The following is an 11,977-nucleotide window of genomic DNA, read 5'->3' on the forward strand; positions in this document are numbered from 1 at the left end:
CTCTAAAATCAGGAACAGAACAAGGATGCCCATTTTTTTTCATCATTATTAAACATAGTTTTAGAAGTCCTAGCCATAATAATCAGAGAATGAAAATATATATATAAATAATCCCAATTGATAAAGAAGAAGTAAAACTCACTATTTGCAAATGGCATGATACTATAGGTAGAAAACATAAAGATGCTAACAAAGAAACTACTAGCACTCATTAATGAGTTTGGTAAAATTGTAAGATACAAAATTAATATACAGAAATCTGTTGCATTGCATACCTTAACAATGAAATATCAGAAAAGGAATTTAAGCAAAGAGTCCCTTTTACCAGTACATCTGAAAGAATAAAATAGCTAAGAATAAACCTAACTAAGGAGGCAAAAAGACTATGCTATGAAAACTTAAAAGATGTTCATGAAAGAAAATTAAGACAATGCAAACAGATTGAAAGATGTACTGTGTTCTTGGTTTGGAAGAATAAATACCACTAAAATAACTATACTACCCAAAGCAATCTACAGATTGAATGCAATCTCTATCAAATTACCATGGCATTATTTTCACAGAACTAGAATTAAAAAAATGTAAAATTTGCATGCAACCACAATAAATCACAAGAAGTCAATGCTAATTTGAGAAAGAATAGAGCTGGAAAAATCAGGATCCCTGAATTCAGATTCTACTACAAAGCTACAGTATAGCACAAAAATAGACATATACCAATATAGAATGACAGAAAGCCCAGAAATAAATCCATGTATCTACAGCCAATTGTTGTTGTTCAGTCGCCCAGTTATGTCTGACTCTTTGTGATCCCATGGACTGCAATACACCAGGCCTCCCTGTCCCCCACTAACTCCCGAAGTTTGCCCAAGGTCATGTCCATTTCAAGGGTAATGCCATCCAGCCGTCTCATCCTCTGACACCCTCTTCTCTTTCTGCCCTCAATCTTTTCCAGCATCAGAGACTTTTTCAATGAGTCAGCTGTTGGCATTAGATGACCAAAATATTGGAGCTTGAGCTTCAGCATCAGTCCTTCCAATGGGTATTCGGGATTGATTTTCCTTGAGATTGACTGGTGTGGTCTCCTTGTTGTCCAAGGGACTTTTAGGAGTCTTCTCTAGCACCACACTTCGAAGGCATCAGTTCTTTGGTGTTGTGCCTTCTTTATGGTCCAGCTCTCACAACTATACATGACTACTGAGAAGACCATAGCCTTGAATATACAGAGCTTTGTTGCTAGAGTAATGTCTCTGCTTTTCAACACCCTACCTAAGTTTTTCATCGCTTTCCTACCAAGAAGCAATCATTTTCTGATTTCATGGCTGCAGTCACCATCCTCAGTGATTTTAGAGCCCAAGAAGAGGAAATCTGTCACACTTTCACCTTTTCCCCTTCTTTTTGCCATGAAGGAATGGGGTCAGATGTCATGATTCTAGTTTTTTTGTTTTGTTTTGTTTTGTTTTTTTTTTTGTTTTAAGCCAGTTCTTTCACTCTCCTCCTTCATCCTCATCAAGAGGTTCTTTAGTTCCTCTTCACTTCCTGCCATTAAATTGGTATCATCCACATATCTGAGGTTGTTGATGTTTCTCCCGCCTGTCTTTATTCTGTCTTATAACTCGTCCAGCTGGCATTTTTCATGAGGTGCTCAGCATATAGGTTAAACAAACAGCACGACGGCAGACAACTCTGTCGTACTCCTTTCTCAATCTTAAACCAATCAGTTGTTCCATACAGGGTTCTAACTGTTGCTTCTTGACCCTCATGAAGGTTTCTCAGGAGACAGGTAAGATGATCTGGTATTCCCATCTCTTTAAGAACTTGTCACAGTTTGTTACGATGCACACAGTCAAAGGCTTTAGCATAATTGATGAAACAGAGGTAGTTGTTTTTCTGGAATTTCCTTGCCTTCTTTATGATCCAGTGAATGTTGGAAATTTGATCTCTGGTTCCTCTTCCTTTTCTGAACCTAGCTTGGACATCTGGAAGTTGTTGGTTCACATAATGCTGAAGCTTAGCATGCAAGATTTTAAGCATGACCTTACTAGCATATCTCTGATAGCTTAGCTGGTACAAGAATCTGCCTGCAATGCAGGCGATCTCAGTTTGATTCCTGGGACAGGAAGATCCCCTGGAGAATGGACAGGATATCCACTCCGGTATTCATGAGCTGCCTGGTGGCTCAGATGGTAAAGAATCCAACGGAATGTGGGATACTTGGATTTGATCCATGGGTTGGGAAGATCCCCTGTAGAAGGGAATGGAAACACACTCCAGTATTCTTGTCTGGAGAATTTCATGGACTTCAGAGCCTGGCAGGCTACAGTCCATGGGATTACAAATAGTCAGACATGACTGAGCAACTTTCACTTCACTTACTAACACGGAAGATGATTCTAATTGCCAGATGATAAGCACATTATTGGGAATTGGGATGAGGATTGACCTTTTCCAGTCCTGTGGCCACTGCTGGGTCTTCCAGATTTGCTGACATATTGAATGCAGCACCTTGATGGCATCATCCTTTAGAGTTTTGAATAGTTCTACTGGAATTCTATCACATCCACTAACCTTATTAATAACAGTGCTTCCTAAGGCCCATTTGACTTCGCTCTCCAAAATGTCTGGCTCTGGGTGACTGAACACATGATTGTAGTTATCTGATTCATTAAGATCTTTTTAGTGCAGTTCTTCCATGTATTCTTTCCATCCCCTCTTGATCTCTTCAGCATCTACTAAGTCTCTACCTTTTCTGTCCTTTATTGTGCCATCTTTGGGTTAAATGTTCCCTTGATATATCCAATCTTCCTGAAGAGATCTCTAGTCTTTCCCCTTCTGTTGTTTTCTTCTAGCGTTAAGCACTGTTCATTGAAGAAGGCCTTCTTGTCTCTCCATGCTATTCTTTTCAACTTTGCATTCAGTTGAATGTACCTTTCCCATTCTCCTTTGCTTTTTGCTTCTCTTCTGTAGCAAAAATGCAGCATGTAGAAAGCCCAGAAATAAACCCATGTACCTATGGTCAATTAATCTATGCCAAAAGATATAAGAATATACAATGGAGAAAAGACAGTCTCTTCAATAAATGGCACTGGGAATACTGGACAGTTACCTGTTAAAGAATGAAACTAATGCATTCTCTAATATCATATATAAAAACAAATTCAAATTGTTAATACCTAAATGTAAGACTGTATGCTATAAAACTCCTAAAGGAAAGCATAGACAGGACATCTTTGACATAAATTACAGAAGTATCTTTTTGCATCTGTCTGCAAGAGTAATGGAAATAAAAACAAAATAAACAAATGGGACTTAATTAAACTTTAAAAAATTCAAAGTAATCTAAATATAACTTAAAGTTAATAGTAAAAAAGAAAATAAAATACTTTTCCTCCCAATATAGGAACAAGACAGGGTATTCATTTTCACCAAATGTATTTAGTGTTGTGCTATTGTCTATAGATAAGATAATTAGGCAAGAAAGAAAAATTAAGAAAAAACTTTCCAGTGTGGAAGAAGTAAAACTATCTCTATCTATAGATGATATAATATTGTATGGAGAAACATCTTAAAAACAAAACACTAATAATTTATTAGTAGCAATAAATGAATTCAGCTACTTTGCAAGATACATTATCAATATATAAAAGTCAATTGTATTTCTGTACTCTAACAATGAATGTTCCAAAAATGAAATTAATAAAACAATTATATTTAGAATAGCATCAAGATAGCCAACAGGTACATGCAAAGGTGCCCAACATTACTAATGATCAAAGAAATGCAAACCAAAACCAAAATAGATGTCACTTCATACCTGTCAGAACGGCTATCAACAAAAAGAGATTAAAAGTGTTGACAAAAATGTGGAGAAAAGGGAACACTTGGGCAGTGTTTTTAAGAATGCAAATTCATGCAGCCACTAGAGAAAATGGTATAGAGATTTCTCCAGAAATTGAAAATAGAGCTACAATATGATCCAGTATTTAAAATTCTGGATTTATATAAAAAATGTTTTAAAGTATATCAGAGAGAAATCTGCACTCCCATATTGTCAGGGAATGTTTGATGGGAGGATTCCTACATGCTCTCTCTCATGAGTCCTTTGTCCCTCTTCAAGCGGAACAGCACGCTGCTCCCAGGGACTGAGGTCATTGTGTGAGGCAAGCATGAGTCTCCTTTAGTGAACATTCTCCTTAGGACAAAACAGCTTAATCTCCTTCCCCTTTCTTGAGATATGGATTGTCTCCTGACCTTGTGACTAACATTACCCGTTGTTCCCTTGGTAACAGTTGCTGTACATTTGGTTTTCTGATCTCTATCATTCCCGAAAGAAGTTTCTTGTACTGCAGCCTATATATACTCATAGAAAAATCATTAAAGCACCTTTGCTCCATCAGAGCTTAGGTCCCCGGGTCTTTTTTGTCTCTCTCTCTCTCTCTCTTTCTCTCTCTCTCTTTCTCTCTTTCACTTTCTTATCGTTGACTCCGCGCCACAAGGTTCCGGTCCATTAAAGGACCCCAACACCATATTTATTGCAGCAACATTCAAAACAACCAAGATGTAGAAACAACCTATGTATCTGTCAACAGATGAATGGATAAAGGTGTGGCTTATATGTATAATGGAATATTATTCAACTATGATAAAGAAGAAAATTCTGCCATTTGCAAAATGTGTGGACCTCAAGGGCATTATGCTAAGTGAAATAAGCCAGACAGATCATGTTATCCCTTATTGTGAATTCATTTAAAAAGACAAACGTGTGAAGTAATGTTAATTAAATAAGTGGTGGGAATACTGGCACAATGTATACATATGTCAAAGAAGGGCAATGCCAAACAATGTTCAAACTACCGCACAGTTGCTCTCCTTTCAAATACTAGCAAGGTAATGCTCAAAATCCTTCAAGCTAGGCTTCAATATTAACATGAACCGAGAACTTCCAGATGTACAAGGTGGATTTAGAAAAGGTAGAGAAACCAGGGATCAAACTGTCAACATTCATTGGATCAAAGAAAAAGCAAGAGAATTCTAGAAAAATATCTACTTATGCCTCATTGACTATGTTAAAGCCCTTCACTGTGTGGATTACTACAAACTGTGGAAAATTCTTAAAGATGAGTATACCAGAACACCTCACCTGCCTCCCAAGAAACCTTTATGCAGGTCAACAAGCAATAGTTAGAACCGGACATGGAACAAAGGACTGGTTCAAAATTGAGAAAGGAGTACATCAGGGTTATATACTGTCCCCCTGCTTATTTAATTTATATGCAGATCACAATATGCAGAATGCCACATTAAATGAGTCATTAACTGGAATTAAGATTGCCAGGAGAAATACCAATAACTTCAGATATGCAAATGATGCCACCCAGATAGCAGAACACAAAAAGAAACTAAGAGTCTCTCAATAAAGGTGAAAGAGGAGAGTAAAAAAGCTGGCTCAAATCTCAACATTTAAAAAACTAACATCATGGCACCCAGTCCCATCACTTCATGGCAAATAGATGGGTAAAACATGGAACCAGTAACAGACTATTTTCATGAGCTCCAAAGTCACTGTGTACAGTGACTGCAGCCATGAATTAAAAGATGTTGCCTCTTTAGAAGAAAAGCTATGACCAACCTAGACAGCATATTAAAAAGCAGAGACATCACTTTGCCGATAAAAGTCCGTACATTCAAACCTATGGTTTTTCCATTAGTCATATATAGATCTGAAAGTTGGACCATAAAGAAGGCTGAGGTCTGAAGAATTGATGCTTTCAAATTGTGCTGGAGAAGACTCTTGAGAGTCTGATGGACAGCAAAGAGATCCAACCAGTCAATCCTAAAGGAAATCAGTCCTGACTATTCATTGGAAGGATTGATGCTGAAGCTGAAGCTCCAGTACTTTGGCCACCTGATGTGAAGTGTTGACTCACTGGAAAAGACCCTTATGCTGGGAAAGATTGAGGGCAGGAGGAGAAGGGGTTGACAGAGGATGAGATTGTTGAATGGCATCACCAACTCAGTGGACATGAGTTTCTTCACTTTCATTTTTCACTTTCATGCATTGGGGAAGGAAATGGCAACCCACTCCATTATTCTTGCCTGGAGAATCCCAGGGACAGGGGAACCTGGTGGGCTGCCGTCTATGGGGTTGCAGAGTCGGACACGACTGAAGGGACTTAGCAGCAGCAGCAGCAGCATACCAAGATTATTCAAAATCTGTGTAAAATATATCTCAATACTTCATATATTCTTATACATTCCTTTTTTAGTATATTGTTGCCTGAAATATCATCTTCATCTTTAACCCATAACACTTTCTTTCTGTGCTGATGCACGACACAAACTTAGGTTTCCATCACCATCTTACCGAAGATTGTCTTTATTTGCCTGTAGTGTCAGTCTTCCCATTTCCTAGATATGTCTTTCTCTTTTGTTGGATTATATTTGAATTTGCTAGAACATCTCAAGATGTTTCTTAAGAAAGCATGAATGGGATGGGAATTTCTTAAGGACTTTTGATTGTCTGAAAATATCTAAGACAACCAGCACACTTGTTATAGTTTGGTTCAATTGTAAAAATTTTTAATTAATAATTCTGAGACCATTTATCCATTGCTTTTCAGAACTTAGTGTTGTTATTAAACCAATTCTGATTTCCAACATGCACATGTAACCAATGTTTTTTTTCTGTAAAATACACTATTGTATTGAGTAATAAATGGACACTTTAAATAAGGAATACCATACTATCCAAGGCATCAAGTTTATTTTGAAATATTTATTTGGTACTCACCCCACCGTGCGTTGTCTCATCTCTTTTCCTAGAATTGCTATGAACTGAATGTTGGACATCCTGATATATTTCTCTAATTTTAAATTTTCACTACTATTTTTCATTTCTGACATTTTCCCTATATCCTTGAAGACTTTCTCAAGTATGTTTTACAGCTTTCATTTAAATAAATAATTTATGGATAATTTAAATATATAATTACCACTGAATTTCTAGTTTCCAAGATCTCTTCTCGCATTTTTAAGTTTTTTCCTCCCTGTAAATTAATATTTTTAATTTGATTTTACCTATTTTTATTTAACTGAAGGATAACTGCTTTAGGGGATTTTGTTGTTTTCAGCCAAATATCAACATGAATCAGATATAGGTAAACATATATCCCCTCCCTCTTGAACCTCCCTCCCATGTCCTTCCTCATCCCACCACTCTAGGTGGTTACAGACACTTTAGGAGTTACCTGAGTCATACAGCAAATTCTCATTGGCTATCAATTTTACAGTCTTATACAGTCAGAAAAATCAAGACTGGGAGCTGACTGTGGCTCAGATCAAGAACTCCATATTACCAAATTCATACTTAAATTGGAGAAAGTAGGGAAAACCAATAGACCATTCAGGTATGACCTAAGTTAAATCTCTTATGATTATAGATTGAAAGTGAAAAATAGATTCAAGGGATTATATCTGATAGAGAGAGTGCCTAAAGAACTATAGACAGAGGTTCATAACATTGTAAGGAGGCAGTGACCAAAACAATGCCAAAGAAAATAAATGCAACAAAGCAAAATGGTTGTCTAGGAGGACTAACAAAGAGCTGAGAAAAGAAAAGGAAGAGGAAAAGGAGAAAAGGAAAGATATATTCATCTGAATGTAGAGTTCCAAAGAATAGCAAGTAGAGGTAAGAAAGCCTTCCTAAATGATCAATGCAAAAAAAAAAAAAGAGGAAAACAATAAAATGGGAAAGACTAGAGATCTCTTCAAAAAAATTAGAGATGCCAAGGGTATATTTCATCTAAAGATGGGCACGGTAAGGAAAGAAACAGTATGGACATACCAGAAGCAGAAGATATTAAGAAGAGGAGGCAAGAGTACAGAGAGGAACTATACAAAAAAGATCTTCATGACCTAGATAACCATTATGATGAGATCACTCACCTAGAGCCAGACATCCTGGAGTGTGAAGTCAAGTGGGTCTTTGGAAGCATCACTTTGAACAAAGCTAGTGGAGGTGATGGAATTCCAGTTGAGCTATTTCAAATCCTAAAAGAAGATGCTGTTAAAGTGTAACATTAAATATGCTAGCAAATTTGGAAAACTCAGCAGTGGCCATGGGACTGGAAAAGGTCAGCTTCCATTTGCATTTCAAGAGGGGCAATGCCAAAGAATGTTCAGACTATGGCACAATTGAAATCACTTCACATGTCAGCAAAGTAATGATCAAAATTCTCCAAGCTAGGCTTCAACAGTACTGAACCATGAAATTCCAGATGTTCAAGCTAAATTGAGAAAAGGCAGAGGAACCAGAGATCAAACTGTCAACATCACTTGGATCATAGAAAAAGCAAGAGAATTAAAGAAAAAACATCTAATTCTGCTTCATTGACTATAATAAAGCCTTTGACTATGTGGATCACAACAAACTGTTCAGTTCAGTTCAGTTCAGTTCAGTCACTCAGTCGTGTCCGACTCTTTGCAACCCCATGAATCGCAGCACCACAAGCCTCCCTGTCCATCACAGACTCCCAGAGTTTACTCAAACTCAAGTTCATCGAGTCGGTGATGCCATCCAGCCATCTCATCCTCTGTCGTCCCCTTCTCCTCTTGCCCCCAATCCCTCCCAGCATCAGGGTATTTTCCAATGAGTCAACTCTTCGCATGAGGTGGCCAAAGTATTGGAGTTTCAGTTTCAGCATCAGTCCTTCTAATGAACACCCAGGACTGATCTCCTTTAGGATGGACTGGTTGGACTGTGGAAAATCCTTAAAGAGATGGGCATACCAGATCACCTGACCTGCCTCCTCACAAACCTGTGTGCAGGTCAAGAAGCAACAGTTAGAACCGGACGTGGAACAAGGGACTGGTTCTAACTTGGGTAGGAGTACATCAAGCTGTATATTGTCACCCTGCTTATTTAACTTACACTCAGATTCAGTTCAGTTCAGTTCATTTCCTGACTTTTTGTAACCCCATGGACTGCAGCATGCCAGGCTTCCCTGTCCATCACCAACTCCCAGAGCTTACTCTAATTCATGTCCATCAAGTTGGTGATGCCATCCAAACATCTCATCCTCTGTCATCTCCTTCTCCTCATGCCTTCTGTCTTTTCCATCATCAGGGTTTTTTCAAATGAGTGAGTTCTTCACATTATGTGGCCAACTTATTGGAATTTCAGCTTCAGCATCAGTCCTTGGAATAAATATTCAGGACTGATTTCCTTTAGGATTGACTGGTTGGATCTCTGTGCAGTCAAAGGGACTCTCAAGAGTCTTCTCCAACACCACAGTTCAAAAGCATCAATTCTTTGGTGCTCAGTTTTCTTTATAGTCCAACTCTCACATCCATACATGACTACTGGAAAAACCATAGCCTTGACTAGACAGACCTTTGTTGGCAAAGTCATGTCTCTGCTTTTTAATATGCTCTCTAGGTTGGTCATAACTTTCCTTCCAAGGAGTAAGTGTCTTTTAATTTCAGGGCTGCAGTCACCATCTGCAGTGATTTTGAACCCCCCACCCCCCCCCCCAGAAAATAAAGTCTCACTCTGTTTCCACTGTTTTACCATTCTCTTGCCATGAAGTGATGGGACTGGGTGACATGATCTTAGTTTCTCGAATGTTGAGTTTTTAGCCAACTTTTTCACTCTCCTCTTTCACTTTCATCAAGAAGCTCTTTAGTTCTTGTTCGCTTTCTACCTTAAGGGTGGTGTCATCTGCATATCTGAGGTTATTGATATTTCTCCCAGCAATCTTGATTCCAGTTTGTGCTTCATTCAGCCCAGCATTTTGCATGATGTACTCTGCATATAAGTTAAATAAGCAGAGTGACAATACACAACCTTGATGTACTTCTTTCCGATATGAAACCAGTCTGCTGTTCCATGTCCAGTTCTAACTGCTGCTTCATGACCTGCATACAGATTTCTCAGGAGGCAGATCAGGAGGCCTGGTATTCCTATCTCTTTAAGAATTTTCCAGTTTCTTGTGATCCACACAGTCAAAAGCTTTGTCAGAGTCAATAAGGCAGAAGTAGATGTTTTTTCTGGAATTCTCTTGCTTCTTCTATGATCCAATAGATGTTGGCAATTTGATCTCTGGTTCCTCTGCTTTTTCTAAAACCTGCTTGAACATCTGAAATTTCATGGTTCAAGTACTGTTGAGGCACGGCTCAGAGAATTTTGAGCATTACTTTATTAGCATGTGAGATGAGTGCAATTGTGCAGTAGTTTGAACATTTTTAGCATTGCCTTTCCTTCGGATTGAAATGAAAACTGACCTTTTCCAGTCCTGTGGACACTGTTGAGTTTTCCAAATTTGCTGACATACTGATTGCAGCACTTTCAAAACATCATCTTTTAGGATTTGAAAAAGTTCAATTGAAATTCCATCACCTTCACTAGCTTTGTTTGTAGTGTTGCTTCCTAAGGCCCACTTGACTTTATGCTCCAGGAAGTCTGGCTCTAGGTGAGTGATCACAGCATTGTGATTATCTGAGTCACTACAATCTTTTTTGTAGAGTTCTTCTGTGTATTCTTGCCACCTCTTCTTAATATCTTCTGCTTCTGTTGGGTCCATACCACTTTTGTGCTTTATTGTGCCCATCTTTGCATGATGCCCATCTTTGCCCATCTTTTGCCCATCTTTCCTTGGTATCTCTAATGTTCTTGAAGAGATCTCTAGTCTTTCCCATTCTCCTGTCTTCCTCTATTTCTTTCCATTGATCACTGAGAAAGGCTTTCTTATCTTTCCTTGCTCTTCTTTGGAACTCTGCATTCAAATGGGTGTATCTTTCCTTTTCTCCTTTGCCTTTAGCTTCTCTTTTCTCAGCTATTTGTAAGGCCTCATCAGACAACCTTTTTGCCTTTTTGCATTTCTTTTTCTTGGGGATGGTCTTGATCACTGTCTCCTGTACGGTGTCACGAACCTCCATTCATCGTTCTTCAGGCATTCTGTCTATCAGATCTAATCCCTTGAATCTATGTGTCACTTCTACTATATAATATAGAGACTTTAGGTCATACCTGAATGGTCTAATGGTTTTCCCTACTTTCTTCAAAATAAGTCAGAATTTGCCAATAAGGAGTCTACGATCTGAACCACAGTCAGTTCCCGGTCTTGTTTTTGCTAACTATATAGAGATTTTCCATCTTTGGCTGCAAATAATTTAATCAATCTGATTTCGGTATTGAGTATCTTGTGATGTCCATGTATAGAGTCTTCTCTTGTGTTGTTGGAAGAGGGTGTTTCCTATGACCAGTGCATTCTCTTGGCAAAACTCTGTTAGTGTTTGACCTGCTTCATTTAATACCTGAAGGTCAAATTTGCACATTACTCTAAGAATCTCTTGACTGCCTATTTTTGCATTCCAGTCCCCTATAATGAAAAGGACATCTTTTTTGAGTGTTAGTTCTACAAGGTCTTGTAGATTTTCATAGCACCATTCAACATCAGCTTCCTCAGCATTACTGGTCAGGCATAGACTTGGATTACTGTGATGTTGACTGGCTTGCCTTGGAAATGAACAGAGATCATTCTTTCATTTTTTGAGATTGCATCCAAGTATTGCATTTCAGACTCTTTTGTTGACTATGATGGCTACTCCGTTTCTTCTAAGGGATTCTTGCCCAAAATAGTAGATATAATGGTCATCCGAGTTAAATTCACCCATTCCAGTCCATTTTAGTCTGTTGATTCCTAAAATGTTGATGTTCTCTCTTTCCATCTCCTGTTTGACCACTTCCAATTTGCCTTGATTCATGGATATAGGATTTTTGGTTCCTATACAATATTGCTCTTTACAACATTGGACTTTGCTTCTATCACCAGTCACATCCACAACTGGGTGTTGTTTTTGCTTTGTCTTTGTCTCTTCATTCTTTCTGCAGTTATTTCTCCACTGATCTCCAGTAGCATACTGGGCACTTACTGACCTGGGGAGTTCATCTTTCAGTGTCCTATCTTTTTTTTTTTTT

Source organism: Cervus canadensis, chromosome X (genome assembly GCF_019320065.1).
Source record: "Cervus canadensis isolate Bull #8, Minnesota chromosome X, ASM1932006v1, whole genome shotgun sequence".
In the NCBI taxonomy this organism is placed as follows: domain Eukaryota; kingdom Metazoa; phylum Chordata; class Mammalia; order Artiodactyla; family Cervidae; genus Cervus; species Cervus canadensis.